Source organism: Microcaecilia unicolor, chromosome 4 (assembly GCF_901765095.1).
Source record: "Microcaecilia unicolor chromosome 4, aMicUni1.1, whole genome shotgun sequence".
NCBI classification, from domain to species: Eukaryota; Metazoa; Chordata; class Amphibia; order Gymnophiona; family Siphonopidae; genus Microcaecilia; species Microcaecilia unicolor.
The window spans coordinates 95,083,704-95,103,055 of record NC_044034.1 but is presented as its reverse complement, the minus strand read 5'-3'; positions in this window follow the sequence as shown (position 1 = coordinate 95,103,055).

Genomic DNA, 19,352 nt, shown 5'->3' with positions numbered 1-19,352 from the left:
GGGCATGGCCATGGGTGAGGAATGGGCTGGTCATGGTCATTTCTAAAATCTATGCGTACACCCGCTCTAATGAAGGCATCGGGATTTACACCAAGTTTAATTGGCGTAACTGCCTGTTCTAAATGTAGTCATGCAGAGTAGCGCTCGGCATATTCTATATTTAGCCTTATTCAATAAAGTACACCTAAATTAAGGCGTACTTTATAGAACACACTTAGGCAAATTTCGTTTTGGCACTGATTTTTAGGTGTGATATACATGCTACATGCAAATAGATTGTGTGTTAATTCATAGGTATACAAGCGCTTAAGCAATTTACATGCACTTTAATGCTCAGGTTTACTAAGCAGTGCTAGCGGCTCTCCATACGCTAGTGCCAACAGGGCCATTCATAGAGAATGGGCCGTGTCAGCATTAGCGCATGGACAGCTGCTAGTGCTGCTTTGTAAACAGACCCCTACATTTTTAGGCACCCAAAATGAATCAAATACACACTGATGAATGCACACTCATATACCCCAGGATTCTACATATTGCTCCTCGATTGCTGTGTGGAAATCAAAGCATATTCCATAGCAATGTGCATAACTTAGGACCCCTATTATCAAGCTGTGGCAAAAGGAGGCCTGCGCTGGTGGCTGAGGCCCCCTTTTACCATAGCTGGTAAAAGGTAGGTCTTTTTTTTTTTAAGAAATGGTGTGCACTTGCTGTGCAGCCATTTCAGAGGGGAACGATAACTGGGAAGCATGTGGCACTGCCTGATTACCACTGGGTACACACCAGTGCTATAAAAATAAATATAAATATATTTTTGTAGTGTAGGATATGACGGCGCACTGGGGTGGGAAGTACTGCCGGGCTGCTGTGGTAGCCCGGTGGTACTTCCTTTTTAGTAAGCGGTAAGCCCACACTGAAGGATTTAAAGGTAACGGGGGTGGGGGAGTGAAGTGAAGAGATGCTAGATTGCCTGAGGGGGGATGCTGAGGGGGGAGGATTCCTGTGCCCACCCACTTGGGGCTCAAGCCCACCCAAAATTGGATGTCTGGCTATGCCCCTGTTTAGGGTTGCTTTTTTTGCAGTCCTACTTACATGGTTATTTATCCGAGCATCAGCACTGAATATCAGTGGTACCAGGATAACTTTTATGTCCAGCCTGACTCTATCTTCAGACCACCCCAGTACTAGCTGGAGAGATCTGTGGCAGTCTGTATAGATATTCAGCAGCATTCCACATATTTACAAAGGTGGAAAGAAGAGTAAATGACAGCCAGTATGGTGAAGTGAAAGAGGCTATTAGAGCCCAAAGAACATCCTTCAAAGAATGCAAAAAGGACCCGAATGAAGAAAATAAGAAGCAACATAAGCACCAAAGTGTTGATAAAGGAAGCAAAGAAAATATGAAGAGAATCTTGCCACAGAGGCAAAAACTCACAGTAACAACTTTTTCAGGTACATCAGAAGCAGAAAACCTGTGAGTGGGACCATTAGATCATGATGGAGCAAAAGGGGCACTCAGGGAGGATAAGGCCATAGTGGAGAGACTGAATGAATTATTATTTGCTTTAGTCTTTATGGGAGAAGATGTAAGAGATCTACCTGTACAGAAATGGTTTTCAAGGATGATGATTTAGAGGAACTGAAAAAAATCTTGGTGATTCTGAAAGATGTACTGAGCCAAATAGACAAATGAAAGAGTAGTAAATCACCTGGATCAGATGGCATGCACCCCAGAGTACTGAACTCAAACATGAAATTGCTGATCTGCTGTTAGTGATCTGTACCCTGTCAATAAAATCATCCATAGTACCTGAAGATCGGAGGGTGACCAGTATTAAAAAGGGTTCCAGAGATGATCTGGGAAATTACAGACTGGTAAGCCTGACATCAGTGCCGGACAAAATAGTGGAAACTATTATAAAGAATAAAATTATGGAACAAATAGATAAACGTAGTTTAATGGGACAGAGTCAGCATGAATTCAGCCAAGGGAAGTCTTGCCTCATCAATTTCTTTGAATGCGTGAATAAACATGTCGATAAAGGTGAGCCTGTTGATGTAGTGTATCTATATTTTCAGAAAGCTTTTGACAGAGTTCCTCATGAGAGACTCCTGAGAAAATAAAAGAGTCATGGGACAGGAGACAGTGGTCTGTTGTGGATTAAGAATTGATCATTGGACAGGAACCAGAGGATATGGTTACTTGGCCATTTTTCTCAATGGAGGAGGGTGAATAGTGAAGTGCTGCAGGGATCTTTATTGGGACTGGTGCTATTTAACATACTTATAAATGATCTGGAAGTTGAAGTGATAAGTGAGGTGATTAGATTTACAGATGACATAAAACTATCCAAAGTTGTTAAAACACATGCGGACTGTTAAAAATTGCAGGAAGATCTTAGGAAATTGGAAAACGGGGCATCCAAATGGCAGATGAAATTTAATGTGGACAAATGAAAAGTGATGCACATTGGGAAGAATAATCCAAATCATAGTTACCTGATTCTAGGGATCACCTTGGGAGTCAGCAGCACCCAAGAAAAAGATCTAGGTGTCATTGTAGACAATAAGTTGAAATCTTTTTCTCAGTGTGCGGTAGCAGCCAAAAAAAGCAAATAGGATGCTAGGAATTATTATTAAAGGGATAATAAATAAGATCAAGAATGCTATAATGCCTCTGTATCACTCTATGGTGTGTGACATCACCTTGAGTACTGCGTTCAATTCTCAAAAAAGATATAGCAGAATTAGAAAAGGTTCAATGAAGAGCAACCAAAATGCTAAAGAGGGTGGAATTCCTCTCATATGAGGAACAGCTAAAGAGTTTAGGGCTCTTCAGCTTGGAAAAGAGATGGCTGAGGGAAGATATGATTGAGGTCTACAAAGTCAAGTGAATAGATTTTTTACTCTTTAAAAAGTACAAAGACTAGGGGATGCTCAATGAAGTTACATGGAAATACTTTTAAAACAAATGGGAGGAAATATTTTTTCACTCAACGAATAGTTATGCTCTTGAACTCATTGCCAGAGGATGTGGTAACAGTGGTTAGCATATCAGTTTAAAAAAGGTTTGGACAAGTTCCTGGAGGAATGGTCCATAGTCTGCTATTGAGATGGACATAGGTGAAGCCACTGTTTGCCCTGGGATTGGTAGCATGGAATGTTATATACACACACATTATATGCAGGTACTTTACCTGTCCCTGGAGGGTTCACAATCTAAGCTTTTGTACCTGGGGCAATGGGGGGGTTAAGTGACTTGCCCAAGGTCACAAGGAGCTGCAGTGGGAATTGAACCCAGGATCAAAGCCTGCCACACTAACAACTAGGCCACTCCTCCACTCCACTTATTAAAAAGGCCCCTTGGAATGAAGACAAAATTATGAGAAAATAAGTTTGGGAAAAAATCTGAAAAGCCCCAAATATTTTGTCACACTTCACTAATCTCAAATAGCCTCAGCAGAGAACATGATTTTAAAGGGAGAAAAGGTCAGTTTGCCGTTGATAAAACATCTGCTGCTCTGTTCATAATGGTAACACTGTCAAGTTTCGTAAATCCAGAGAGTCTAATATATTCGCTAAATCTCCCTTCCTCCCATTAAAAATGGGAACATTAGCTTCTCTAGGGAAATAGTCCAAATATGTTTAACATTTGTAGCTGAAGGTACATCAGTTATCTAAATACTCAAATCAGGCTTTTCAAAGGATTCTTAGATTATCCAGATTCCACATCTGTGCCAAAAACTGCACTGCACACTGTGAGAGAAGAAGGCAGTGATGATAATAATATTCATGATAGTATACAGAAAGAGTATTTTTGTTTGCCATATTAACAATTGACGTGCATAGCAAAAAGATAAAAGAGTGTATGCTGTAACCAGCCCTATTGTATAAGCATTTTCTGGTACACAGCTAATTAAAGTAACATTCTTAGGGGCTCATTTTCAAAACAGAAAAACATCCAAAAAGCGGAAAGGCCTTTTTTTTTGCCAAAATGTCCAAATCGCAATATTCAAAACCCATTTTTAAGACAGTTTTCTATGCTGTTTGTATGCAGTACATCCAAATCAAAAGGGGGTTTGTTGGGGCGGGATTTGGGCGTTCCCAAAACTTGGGCATTTTTCTGCCATAATGGAACAAAGCAAAAACGTCCGAGGCTAAAAGTTAGATGTTTTGGTCTAGACCTGTTTCAATCACGAGTAAGTCACAAAAAGGTGCCCTAAATGAACAAATGACCACTGGAGGGATTAAGGCATGACCCCCCCCTTACTCCCCCAGTGGTCACTGACCTCTTCCCACCCCCTAAAGATGTGAAAGAAACAGTACATACCAGCATCTATGACAGTGATCGATGCTCAAAGGAAATGAGATGTGCAGAAATTCTGCAAGCGGCTCGGTAGGGAAAGCACCTAGCATGTGCGCAGAACAGTTTCGCAGTAAGCATGCATCAATGTTCTAAGCATACCCAGGAAAACAAAGGTGACAACAACGTCGTAGGTGTGTGTCTAGTGACATCACATGGAGTCTCCTTTTCTTTTTCACAACAAGTTTGTAACACTACTGTTACATGAGGGACACACAAACATATAATACACACACATGTCACATTTCACACACATGTGCAGATACTATTAAAAATGCAAGAATGCAGTTCCACCGAGAAGTCGCCCTCATGCAATGACAACTCCAGACCTGCTAGAAAATTTTGAACATTAAAGGTAAGCGCTCCTTTCTGTGCATTGCATGGATTGCTCATTTTAATACTAATGAGCTCGTTGTGATAAATTTGCATAGGATTATCAGTAGCTGTTACTGCAAACAGTAAAAGTGATGCAGAACCCCTTTCTGCATTAGATGCTGAATAACATGCACGCTCAGTGGTGTATTGGGAAATTTTTAACAATGGGCTCTCTCTCTGGGCATAGCCAGCCATGTAATTTGGGGGGGGGGGGGGCGATGTGGAATGTGGGAGCAAAGCATTCCTCTATCTCCTCCCCCCCCTCCATGCAGGCACACTAGGCATACCTTTGCTGGCAGGGATGCTGAGCCCCACCAGCCAAATAAATGGATTACCGCCACTCCCCGCTGCTTGGTTCTGGCTCTGAACAGCATGCCAGGAAATCTCACACATACTTGTGCAAGAAGTCCTGGCATGCTGCTCAGAGCCAAAAACAAGCAGCGGGGACTGGTGGTAATCCATTTATTTGGCTGGCGGGGCTCGGAGATTGAAGGCCAATGAGTGAGGTTTTTCTTGTGGGCTCCAGCCATGCCCAAAAACAGTTCTGGCAGATGCACATTCCGAAAACTGACATAATCAATAAACAGAAAATAAAATTCTTTTTTCTATCTTTGTTGTCTAGTAATTGTATGTTTCTTGTGTTGGTCTAAGTCTCTGGTTTCTGCTTTCCTCTTTCTTCTATTAATTATTTTGCCAAAAGTCTCCTTGTCCATTTGGCACATCCTTCTTCTCTCTGCATCCCTATCTTTTGTTTTGTTTTTTGTGACTTTTCTTTTTGTTATTATTATATTTGAGTCTACAAATAGGTGGGAAAATGTGGGATACAAATGTAACAAATAAATATTTACAACTCATAAAGAGAAGATACAGAAATTTGTAATAAATTCAAATCATGAGAAAAATAATACAGAACATCTCTATTGAGATTAATTCCTTACAATTAGTCAACTAAATTTTTTCGACCTTTATCGTATTAAATAGAAATAGATTCAAGAAAAAGAAAAATAACAAATACTACTTAGTGTAGATTTAAATTAACCACATAATAGGTGCTGCAGACCTATCTCTTTTTCTAATCTATCGTACAGTGTACATCTGTTACTTAACAATCACATCCATTTTTTCCTCTTCCCTAGCAATCACAAACTCTTCTAATTGTTTAGGGTCAAAAAATTGAAACTGCTTATTTTGAAACAGGACACGACATATACATGGAAATTTCAATAAAAAATTAGCTCCTAAAGCCAAAGTTCTCTGGTGCAATGCCAAAAAGGCTTTGCGTCTCTTCTGCATGTCTCTAGATAAGTCAGGATAAAGTCTTATTTTTGAGCCAAAAAATAGAGAGTCTATAGTGTCTAAAGGAAAGTCTTAATACTACATCTCTGTCCATTTCCAAGGCAAAAAACTACCACTGCTGTTAATCTTTGAGTTGTAACTTCCAGTGAGGACTCCAAGTAGGATGTCAGATTCAAACTTTCTCCCATATTCGGCTGTGATACAATTGTGCCTCCCTATCTATCTGATCCAGTATTACCCCCTGTCTTTCCATCATGTTGAGCATCTCCCATCTCAGTGTTCCTATTCTTGCCCTGTCCAACATAACTCTTCTGTGTCCCTATGTCCCCTGCCACATGACAACATCTCTCCCTCTGTCTTCTCTCCCCCTGCCCTCCCCAGCAAACGTTCCTCTCTCTTCCCTCGCTCCTCTGCTGCATTACTCCCTCTTCCTTCTTTCCCCACAGGTCCTGGCATCTCTGTCCTTTCTTGTCCTTCCAATCCCACTCCCCCCCCCCCCCCCCCCGTCCAGCACCTCTTTCCCTCTCTGTGCCCCCTTCTCGTCCTCATTCCCCTCATTGAATCTCTTCCCTACCTAACCTCTCTATCCAGCACGTCTCTTCCTCCTTGCACTCCTCCTGATGCAGCACCTCTGTCCCTCCTTGCCTCATCTCTTATGCAACACCTCTGTCCCTTCCTACCCCTCCTGATGGAGCACCTCTCCCTTCGTGCTCCCCATGCAGCACCTCTCTCCTTCCTTGCTCCCCCATGCAGCACCTCAGACCCTCCCTGCCTCTCTTGATGCAGCACCTCTGTCCTTCCATCCTCCCCCCACCCCCCCATGCAGTACCTGGCTGGCTGTTTCCCTTGTTGCCCCCCCATGATGCAGTTTCAGTCTCCCTCGTTGTCCTCTCCCCCCCAAGTAGCACCTCTCTACTCTCTCTCTCTCTCTTTGTCCTCCCCTCACACCTCCTTGCCTTTTCCTCTGCCTCGATTACTTTTTTAAAAAGCAGTGCTGACACATGTCTGCAGGAACAGGCTGATTCAGCCAAACCCAGGAGTCTTCTTTCAACCTGTCCTGCCCCCGAGGGGCTCTTGGCATAGGCTGAAGCAGCCTGTTCCTGCTGATGTGTGCCAGCACTGCTTAAAAAATGTAATTGCTGCAAAAGAAGAGGCAAAGAGGTGTGGGGGGAGGACAAAGAGACCGAGTGCAAGCGAGCGGGAGAGATGCTGCATGGGAGGGGGCAGTGAGGAGAGAAGATGCCCAAGCCACAGGGGAGGAGGCCAATACCAATGCCAGGAAGGGACCTGAGTCACCTGAGCCCAAATTTTGTGAGCTGGTTGTTAAAGTGGGGCCTGAGTGAGAGTGACTATTGAAGCCTACTGGGGGAGTGGGGAAGGGCATGGAGCAGGGATTGTTCAGAGAATGACAGTGACTGCTGGATATAGAGAGGGGGGTTCAGTAAGAGAAAAAGAGTAACGGGTTCATGTTTGGGTTAGGGATAGGGATGGGGAGCTAAATATCAGGAAAAGGCGATGGGGCCTAGCTTGGGAGATGTGGCTTGTCAGGAAGTCACTCATTGGATGTCAGCTAGTTCATAGATAATCTTAGCTGAAAAAAATTTCCTAGATTAATATTTCAGAATGCCAAATATACTACTGAAATATTAAGACATGTTTCTTGAAATTCAATTTACTGTACCATAAGGAAACCAAACAACTAGATAACTGTAAAGTCAATTAGAGTAAGTGAATAAGCAATTTGCCAACTGTGCAATAAGTTTCCCTAAATAACTTTTGTTTTTTTGAATTCCTGCTTTATGTAGCTGATTTTCACTGATAACTAGTAATCTGAGACTATTTCCATTCCCTTCAATCCAATTTATCCCCTCGTCTTCCTAAATTATGTTGCACACTTGGTCTGCTTCACCTGAATCAATATCAGGAAATAAAACCATTTGTTCACTATTTATAGAACCTGAATCAGAAAACAAAAATCCCCATAGCAAAATCAGATACTTGTTTACATATTTACTTGTTTAGTCCCTCTATATGGGGAGACCCTGTGTACATAGGGGCCATTTTACTAAGCTGTGGTAAAAGAAGCCCTGCGCTAGCTGCAATGGTCATTTTTGCCATGCGTCTGGGCCCCTTTTACCGCAGTGGATAGAAAGGCCAAAAAAAGAAATTTGCACTTGCTGCATGTCCATTTTGGGGGGAGCCACCCATTGAGGTGGTGGAAACGGCTCCCATGCTAACCTAGCGGTAACCGGGCAGCATGTGGCACTGCTCGATTACTGCCGGGTAACCCCTGCGCTAGAAAATCAGGTCTGATGGAGCACGCTGGGGATGGAACTACCACCTGCACTCTTGATGGGCCAGCGGTAGTTCCAGGTTGCCACGCGGCAAGCCTATTGCAGCGCAGCAGCCCTTTAGTAAAATGGCCCCGTATGGGAGGTAGCACTGTCTGTTTAGTGTCTGGGATGGGATCAGCTAGTGTAGAGAGGCCATTGGCTCCTGGATTCACTCACTCTGCCTCCTACTTCCACTCCTAAAACTCACAGTTCAGTCCAGGGTTTGTTCTGAAATCAATAAAATGTACTGAAAGTTGTTAAGGGGCCCTTTCACTAAGGCGTGTGGGCACCTACACGTATCCAACGCACATCAAATTGGAACTACCGTCCAGCTACCGCGTGCCCCGGCAGTACTTCCATTTCTGACGTGTGTCCAAAACACGCGATAGAAAATATTTTCTATTTTCTACCGTGAGGCGCTTAACCTGGCAGCAATCGGCAGTTTACGCACACTAACGCTTACCGCCTGGTTAGCGCGTGAGACCTTACCACTAAGTCAAAGGGTGGTGGTAAGGTCTCAGGCGAAAATGGATATGTGCTGGTTTTAATTTTGCCGCACGTCCATTTTCGGCCAGAAACAAAATGCCTTTTTTCTAAGCACACAGGAAAATGGACCTACGTGCGTCCAAAACATGCGCCTACACCAGCGCAGGCCACTTTTTGGTGCACCTTAGTAAAAGGGCCCCCTAATGCGGAATGTGTTAATGCATTCCAAGTTAGTTTAGCATGTGCGAGCGCTAACTGTAACAATAATTATTTTTTCTGGAAATTTTGGGAGGGGGCATGTCAGGGGCAGAGAGTGGGCATTCCTGCATTAACCATTAACACATCTACATTACCATGCAGTAACTGGTTAGTGAATGATTAACATGAGAGCCCTTTTCGCCACTTAAATAAATGGTGGTAAGTGCTCACATAATTTTTTTAAATGCCTGCATGCTAATGGTAAAACTAGCGCATGGCCATTAATGAAAATAATAGAAAAAAAAGCTTTTTATGGCTGCAGTAAAAATGGCCTTAGAGCTTGGGAAAGACCAACATAAGGGCATGCTAAGGTCAATTCTTACTGCAGCTTAGTAAAAGGACCCCTAAATTAGGTCTGCAGCCTCTAACAGGAAAAGTGACACCAGTCATTTAAAAGTGTTCAAAAACAGACTGAGGAGATAAATATTTTTAAAAGTGTTATGAGACACAGTAGAAAACATGGGTATGTTGCAACTAGCCTTCCTCTTTAAGAAGTCAAAAAAGCGATAGGAATTAATGAAGTGCAGTGTATTAAACAGTAAAATACAATTTATCTGCTCTGTACTCTGGGGTATAAGAAAGTTCTTCTTCATCTCTTCTCCTCCTAAGCTTAGGATTCCAGTGTTCTCCACTTTCTCTCTCTTTACTTCTTCCTCAGACACAGATCACAAGCACAGGCTGCGGGGTGCTCCTTCCCTTGATCCCGGGCCCCCTGGAACCAGCTACTGTCAGACACTTATGTACTTATGAAACAATATGTTATCAAAATGTCAGAACCTAACAAACAGATCCCTATTCAGACACTTGGCCTTACAGTCACACATGCAGAACAGAGATCGCCCCTCTTCAAATTCTGCAACAATTAACCTGAAAATCCTAAGAAGCTAGATTCTGCATGCAACACAATACCAGAAAAACAGACAGAAACACATTGCTATACACTGCAGAATAAGACAGCAGAGGTAAATTCTCAAATTGGACCTATTCTAAACACTAAAATAACAATAAAATGATTTTTTTCTACCTTTGTTGTCTGGTGACTGTTTTTCTGATCATGTTGGTCCTAGTCTCTGATTCTGCTGTTCTTTTTTTTTGTTACATTTGTACCCTGCACTATCCCACTCATGGCAGGCTCAATGTGGCTTACATGGGGCAATGGAGGGTTAAGTGACTTGCCCAGAGTCACAAGGAGCTGCCTGTGCTGGGAATTGAACTCAGTTCCTCAGGACCAAAGTCCACCACCCTAACCACTAGGCCACTCCTCCACTCCGTTCTCTTAATCCGTTTCCAGGGCTTCCTTTCCATTTATTTATTTACTTTCCTCTTTTCTTCTTCATTTCATGCACTACATCCATAGGTAAAAGCTGGGTCCTCCGTGGACTTGACTGAAGAAGGTTCAGAGTGGATCCAGCTTTTGCTTATTTTCTCCATCCATGTGTGTTTTTTCTCCTCTTTTCCCTTACCCTCATCTCCATCAGTATGCATATCCTTCCTCGCTCTTGCCTCCCCTCCATCCATGTCCAGCATTTCTCCTTTCTCCAGTCCATCCATGTGCATCTCCTTCCTCTGTCTTCCCTCCCATCCATCCATGTCCAGCATTTCTTCTCTCTCCCCTCCCCTCCATCCATGTGCATCTTCTTCCTCTGTCTTCCCTTCCCTCCATCCATGTCCAGCATTTCTCCTCTCTCCCCTCCTTACATGTGCATCTCCTTTCTCTGTCTTCCCTCCCCTCCATACATGCCCAGAATTTCTCCTGCCCTCCACTCCATCCATCCATGTTCAGCAACTCTCCTCTCTCCCCTCCATCCATCCATGTCCAGCAACTCTCCTCTCTCCCCTGCCCTCCCCTCCATGTCCAGCGATTTCTCATCTCTTCCCTACCCTACCCTCCCATCCATGTCCAGCGATTCTCCTCTGCCCTCCCCTTCCATCCATGTCCAGTAACTCACCCCAAACCCTACCTGCCCCCCCTTTTCAGCCCCCAAGTTCCAGCTCCAACCCCAGCCAGACCTGCCCGCCCTCTTCTCCCACAACAGCCCTCCTTTCCTTCTTGCCGCCCAGCGTTTAAAACTTATTTTACCTCAAGTCACGGCAGCAGTGAAAGCAAAAGGCTCACCTCCAGCCTTCCCTTCCCTCTCAGTGGTCCCACCCTCTGATATAATTTCCTGTTTTCTGCGAGGGTGGGCTGGGAAATTGGAAATAGCGACACTCAAGTTAGCTGTGTTAAGCAGTTACAAGCTGGGATTCCAGGGTATCCTTCCATAAGATAAATGCTGATGCTTGAATCGTTTATGGCATTGTATTTTTGGGAATTTTGCAGGCCTGCTTTCTCAGCTATATTTTAATTATTGAGCAGTATTTTTTAGAAGTAGAACTTATTTTTAATTTAAATAAAGCTCATGCATTCATGGAATCCTGTTTATAGACAATTTGAGGATTTTGCAGAACCAGTTGTTTTTTTCCAAGATTTGGAGATTTCTGTTACACTGTTTCTTTTTTTCCCTCTATTAGGAAACCAATGATATGAATTTAACTCCTAAAATAATAGTGGTTAAAAAAACACTCTACGAGAATTCACCTATCTGGAGATTTGAGGTTTCATTTATTAAAATACCAAACACAGGCATGGTGGATGAATGTGTCTTTGTTAACAAACTCATTTTTAGATATTTGTTAATGAAAGGACTAGTGGGTGTCTGTCATTTTTTTCTTTCTCTAAGTTAATAATTACCATATATTATAAAGCACTTTGTAAAATAAACATAAATGTCTGAGATACTGTTTTAGCCACAATTTCTGCAGCATTTCTGAAGCAGTTATGTAAGGACACATAGGTGTCTTTATAAAATAGACTACAGATGGGCACCACTGTTCCCTTTAAGCTGAGTGGGAGCCTTCCAACTGCACTGCTGCCGGGGGGGGGGGGGGGGGGGGGGGGGGGGCTTTGATATTGTATTTTCAATCACTAGGGACAGGCAGGTTCCCTGGAGTCCTGCAGAGCTTGCCTGTATCTCACTATTGAAAGCACAATAGTGAATAATAGTGAAAGAGTGCTCCCCCCCACTGGCAAGACCAAAGGTGGAGGACTCCCTCTCAGCTTAGAGGGTACAGTGAAAGGTGCCTTCTTCTTCTCTTAATGTAGATCACAGGGTTTTCTATGTTTATCTATTAACACATTACTTTACTTTTTTGCACACAGGAGGATAACTCTTACTTTCTCCCTACCTGTTTACCTGAAGTCAACAATCTAAACTTGAGACGTGTTATAAAAAACCATAAAGGATTACTTTTGTTTCTTGCATTCTGTCTACTAATAAAAGGCAGAGTCTAAGCTATATTTTAACAATTAGGAGACAAGTTCTGCACATTTCCTACAGATATTGGAAACTCGTGAAAAAGTAAAAAAGAATGCTCAGGGGCAGAGCTTGTGTGCCGAGCAAGATGGCCGCAATAAACCGAGTTCTCTGCCTACCTTCAGGCCCTTTTGATTGCATATTTTGCAGTGAGAATGTACAAACCTATGATCTGAATTAGCTTAATATGACCTTAAAACAAATTACTTCACTTGTTTGAGTAACAATATTCTCTTTTGCCGTGCTGATTTTGAGAAATGCTGAAGCTGTACTGCCTCTTCCCATGGTGGCTACTGACTCTGCTAGGCCACGATCTACCGCTCACGATCCTCTCAGGGGCACTTATCACCTCCTCACCGAGAGGTCTTTGAAATGAGAGCTGGTATCTTCCTGCTTAGAGGATGTTGATGAGATCGTTGAGCCTATGAACTTTTATTGCGGTTCTGCGTCTGTGACTCCGTGAGACCTACCTTTCGCAGGGACCATCACTCAAAATGCAGACAACCTACTTGGAGCTGTATGACCTATTGCAGAAGAACAGCAGCGTACGTTGAAGGGTGTCTTACCTGAGAATGATTTGGCAAGTGTTTTCACTTTTTATTGCTTCTCTCAGCTGTCCTCTTGAGCGATGCCTTTACTTCTTCCGTGCAAACAGTTTTGCTGGCAAAGATGGTGCTTGAAGCGTCCGGTGATCCGGTTTGCTTTCACTCCCGTGATTTCTGAACTTTACACTATGTGGTGGCTGTAGCGTTGCTGACAGAGTTTATTGCTGCCCTATGCTACTTCCTATCAGGACCCTATTCTTAAACTATTGTAATTCTATTAATTGGTGGAAGTGTTTTGATCCATACAGAATGATGACTGCCACTGTGGAATAACAGTGTGGCTTTTTTTCCCCCTGCATGGAATCCTTTATGATCCTGCGTCTTACTACTGCTAGTGTCTTCTTCCTAATAGGGGGAGTTTCTGATATCACCCTTCTCCTTAGTCAATTACTGCTGCAAAGGACTATAACCTTCCCTGTTTTACAAGACTGCCCGTAATCTACATTATTTTATTGTGCCTTTCTTATGTTTGGTTTGTGTGTGTGGTGTGTGTGGTGTTGACACTACCTCAACAGGAGTGGTCTACGTATGTAGCATTTACTATCCCCACTTTTGTACCTTAATATAATACCCATAGCTGTATCCATGCTTACATAACACTAAGACCTGCTTACAAAATTTTATGAAAGGTTTTGCTCTCTGATGTATGATAAAGTGTTTCATAACAGTTTATATTACACTCTGGCTTTAACAAGATGATTGTGTTCTGTATTAGCTTCCTAGTAACTTCTTTCTCTCCTTAATGCTGGTTTACAGAACTTATTTGTTAAGTAGTTTCTGGACACACACTGTTAGCAATTGGCCTTGATTATGCCTTATTCTCAATTGATACCATATACTTTGCTGAACTGCAATCAGTAAGTCTCGAGGTCTGATTCACATACAACTGGAGTCCTTGTAACTGTGACTGCATTAAAGGACCACTTCTACATTATTTCTAAGTGCACAGATATATTTTCAGCTGATTTCTTCTCTCAACCATCTACGACCATGGCTCATAAGCCCATGCCTTTGCTATGCCTCTGACACCCCCTTTATTTATTTGGATTTTGGACCACAAGTAGCAGCAGTGGGATTTGAACTAGCCACCTCTGGATTGCGAGACCAGTGCTCTAACCACTAGGCCACTCCTCCACTCCACTCCACTACCTTGAAATTTGGCCATCCCGTGTGTGTGTGGGGGGGGGGGGGGGGGGCAGTTTCAGGACGTCCAAATGTTTGAAAGAAGGACGTCCACGCCTTTGCTATGCCTCCGCTGACACACACACACCTCCCCCCCCCCAGGGACCTGCATACTGCTGCCATGGACCTGAATATGATATTTGAGGCTGGCAAAAAAGTTTTTAAAGTTGTTTTTTTCAGGATGGGAGGGGGTTATTCACCACTGGGGGAGTCAGGGGAGGACATCACCGATTCCCTCCGGTGGTCATGTGGTCAGTTCTGGCACCTTTTTGAGGCTTGGTCGTAAGAAAAAATGGACCAAGTCGGCCAAGTGCTCATCAGGGACACCCTTCTTTTTTCCATTATCGCTCGAGGATGCCCATCTGTTAGGCATGCCCCAGTCCCGCCTTTGCTACGCCTCTGACATGCCCCCGGGAACTTTGGTCGTCCCCGCGACGGGAAGCAGTTGGGGACGGCCAAAATCAGCTTTCGATTATGCCGATTTGGGTGACCCTGAGAGAAGGATGCCCATCTCCTGATTTGTGTCAAAAGATGGGCACCCTTCTCTTTCGAAAATAAGCCTGAAAATGAATCAAATATAGGGGAGCAGATTGATCCAGTTGCAGTTTTCAGACCAAATCACACAACTTTGAAATGGTCAACAAAGAAATCAGAGAAAAGCAGGATGACCTAGAAAACATATCAAGATACTGTAATATCTATATTTTGGGGATCCCTGAGAGAGATAATGAAAACCTCCACCAGTTTTTATTGATCTATACTCATTCTGTGTTCCTAACTCTAATGATAGAACACTAAGGGGCCCTTTTTTCAAGCTGTGAGAAAAAGGTCCCTGTGCTTGTGGCAGGGACCATTTTTCCCATACGCCAGGGTTCATTTTACCGCCGTGGATAAAAAAATCCCCCAGTGCACATGGCCATATGGTAAGAGACCTCTTACCGCATGGCCATGCACTGGGGAGCCCTTACCTCCAACCATTGAAGTGGTGATAAGGGCTCCCACGCTAACTCGGCGGTAACCGGGGCAGCGCGTGGTAATGCCTGATTACTGCCAGGTTACTGCCACGCAAGTCATTTCCAGAGGTTTTATTTTTTCCCTAGAAATGGTGCATGCTCAGGATGGGACTACTGCCGATGGCTGCATTGGGTCGGTGGCAGTCCCAAAAGACCGAGCGCCGCTGTGTAAAATATTGAGTGAATTGACCATATATAATCCTTTTCTTTGAACCATAGAAGCTCTCCTACAGCAATTATAGCTTGCTTTCATAGCTTTCAAGACAAACAGACTCTTATGACCAGTATCAGAACCAAAGACTCCATCAATTTCCAAGGAGCAGATATCAAGATCTTCTCTGATTTGTCACAATTCACGCTATAGATTGTAGGGACTTCCGCCCTCTAGGCCAGCTACTTAGAGAAAAGGGCATCAAATACATGTGGAAATTTCCATTTACTCTGGCTTTTGAGTGGCAAGGACATAGTATCTTTATACTCCTGAAGAATATACACTATGGATATAGTTTCTGGAAAAGAAAAATCACCTGCATATCCTAATTCTAAGTCAGATGCATACAACTGGCAATCAAACACCCCTAAACGTCAGAAAATTCCCAAGGATCAGCATTTCACCTCGATTGACCTACCAATTGACACTACTACAACAATGGGCACCGCTGCTTCACCATGAAGTACCTCACTCAACATTTGGTTTCATCTTAATTTACCTGGTACCCTGCTATGTATTGAAGATTCGATGTTAGTTCATATCTTTTTGATAACTTTTGGTATTTGATATACTCTGTTAGTGTGTGACTTTACCTTTACTCTAGCTATGCAGTATTGTGGCTTCAACTATTGATCTTGTATGCCTTCTAATAGAGTGCACATTAGTTATGTTTTTGTCTTTAGAGGCTGGATGTGGAGAGTTCTTGATTATTCATACCACCTCTCCCTCTGCTGAGGCATTTGGTACCATAGTGGCCCTTTTACTAAGCTGCTTAGGTGCCTACATGCACCCAATGAGCATCTATTTGGAGTTACCGCCTGGCTACCACATGAATCGAGCAGTAATTTTGTTTTTTACGGGCGTCCAGCATGCGGCGGAAATTGGGTGGTAATCGTCATTCTACGCACATAGATGATTACCACACATTTACTGCATGAGATCTTACTGCTAAGTCAGACTCAAAATGGACGCACATCAATTTTTATTTTGCTGCACGTCCATTTTCAGCAAACATTTTAAAAAGGGTACACTATGGGGTCCTTGTATTAAGGTGCGCAGCCCATTTTTCAGCGCACCTTAATAAAAGGACCCCATAGAGGGGCATAATCGAACAGAAACGCCTATCTCCATGGGCGTTTATCTCCGAGAACGGGTCCGTGAAGGGGCGGAGTGAACCGTATGTTCCAAAAAAAATAGACGCCCAGGTTTTATTCGCCAAGGTGTGAGCTGGGCGTTTTTGCTTTTCACCGATAATGGAAAATGAAATCGCCCAGCTCAAAAACGAATAACTCCAAGGCATTTGTTCGTGGGAGGGGCCAGGATTCATAGTGCACTGGTCCCCCTCACATGCCAGGACACCAACCGGGCACCCTAGGGGGCACTTTTACAAAAACAAAAAAAAAGGTCAAAGAGCTCCCAGGTGCATAGCACCCTTCCCTTGGGTGTTGAGCCCCCCAAATCCCCCTCAAAACCCACTGCCCACAAGTCTACACCATTACTATAGCCCTAAGAGGTGAAGGGGGGCACCTACATGTGGGTACAGTGGGTTTGGGGGGGTTGGACGACTAAGCATTAAGCAGCACAATTGTAACAGGTAGGGGGGGGATGGGCCTGGGTCCACCTGCCTGACGTCCACTGCACCCCCTAACAACTGCTCCAGGGACCTGCATACTGCTGCTTGGGAGGAGGGTATGACATTTGAGGGTGAAAGTAAAAAGTTGTGAAACATCATTTTTTTGTGGTGGGAGGGGGTTAGTGACCACTGGGGGAGTCAGGGGAGGTCATCCCCGACTCCCTCTGGGGGTCATCTGGTCATTTAGGGCACTTTTTGGGGCCTTATTCGTGAAAAAACAGGGTCCAGGAAAAGTGCCCTAAATTCTAGCTACAAACGTATCCATTATCGGCGAAAGGCGCCCATCTCTGTTCGGGTGATAACCACGCCCCAGTTCCGCCTTCACCACGCCTCCGACACGCCCCCGTCAACTTTGTCCGCATCCGCGACGGAGTGCAGTTGAAAGCGTCCAAAGTTCGGCTTTCGATTATACCGCTTTATTTGTTTTTGTGAGAAAAACGCCCATCTCCCGATTTAGGTCGGAACTTGGGCGTTTTTCTCGTTCGATTATAAGCAGGATAGTGTACCCTTTAAAGTTTGACTTAAACTTGGGTTTTCGCTTATACATATGCTAAAATTTCAAAGTTTTCTATTTGTAATGTACTTACAGATTCCTTGCTCCCTGTCAGAGAAGCTTCCTATTTTTTTCTATACTATCATCTATCAAGAAGAGAATTTTTCTATATGCACATATTATTGTGCCTTTTCGTCTCACCAGGATGACTAGGTTTGTCTCTTGGAACATTAATGGGCTAAATCACCAGAGCCGGTGGTGGGAGGCGGGGCTGGTGGTTGGGAGGCAGGGCTAGTGCTGGGCAAGACTTCTATGGTCTGTGCCCTGAAAATGGCAGATACAAATCAAGGTAAGGTATACACAAAAAGTAGCACATATGAGTTTATCTTGTTGGGCAGACTGGATGGACCGTGCAGGTCTTTTTTTTGCCTTCATCTACTATGTTACTATTAAGCGGAAAAGGGTGTTATTGGCTTCAATCACTTTTCTCCAAGAAACTCACCTGACTGATGCAGAGCATGTAAAATTGCAAACTGCTTGGGTTGCTCAAGTATTTTATTCTTCTTTCTCTAAATCAAGAAGAGGAGTGGTTATTTTAATTGCAAAAGATTGCCCCTTTGTAATAGAATCTGCCATACAAGATTTCGAGGGTAGGTATATTATTGTGATTGGAAAATTATATGGTAACTATATAACTTTAGCTAACATATATACTCCTAATAAAAACTCCTTTTCCTTTTTCATGAATTTTTTTTGGTGTTAAATCTTTTGCTAAAAGCCTTTCTATGCTTGGTGTAAATGCTGGTGACTAAGTTAAACATGGAGCATTTGTATTCTATAACAAAGCGCATAATTTTTAGTAACGTCCATGATCCACCCATTCTACAGGAATGACCATGTCCCCTTTTGGGCAGCACACATTAGAATTTACGTTCATCACTTTATAGAATATGCTTAGCAAGTTGTGTGCGTAACTTCTAATTAAAGCTAATTAGTGTCAATAATTGCCTGTTAATTGCCAATTATCAGTGCTGATTAGGTTGTTAAGATTATTAAGTTGCACATACTACTCGTCGCACTTGATAGAATTTGAGGGATAGCCCAGAAAAAGAAGGAAACCTTTCTTTTCACGATGTGTTCCATGAGTATCTTTGACTTTATAGGCTTTTGCTAGGATTGGTATATAGTAGTGGATGAATCTGCTATTCTTACAAATAACCCCTTTGTCCCTCCCTCTGTGATCTACCACTATCCCCCTACCTCTTTTCTTTTCATCTTCTTCCCTATCCTATCAATATTTTAGTTCTTTTCAGTACTTTATTATAATGTTATATTTAAAACTTGGAAACTTGAAACTTGGGAGATAGATTTTGATGGATAGTGAAAAGGGGGGTAAGGGACACAGTCCAGGGCTGCAAATGAGCAGAGGTGAGGCACAGTGCTAATATTTCCAACCAGAGGTCTGGGAAAAGAATGCTGGACTCCATACAATCCCTGAGAGTTCAGACTTTACTATATGTTCACAGATCCAAAATTGAAACCAAAACAATTACAAATCAAGCAACTTTTTTGTTGCTATGATTAGAACAAAAAATTATAAGAACGTTGATCAAACTCTAAAAATAACACTGAAAACATCATTTTATCAAGTTCCAAATCATAGCTCTCGTGATTGGAAGCCATATGTTCTCAGAAAAGAAACAGTTAGTGGGACGCAGCCTACTTTAATGCACCCTTCTGTTCGCTCTGAAGCA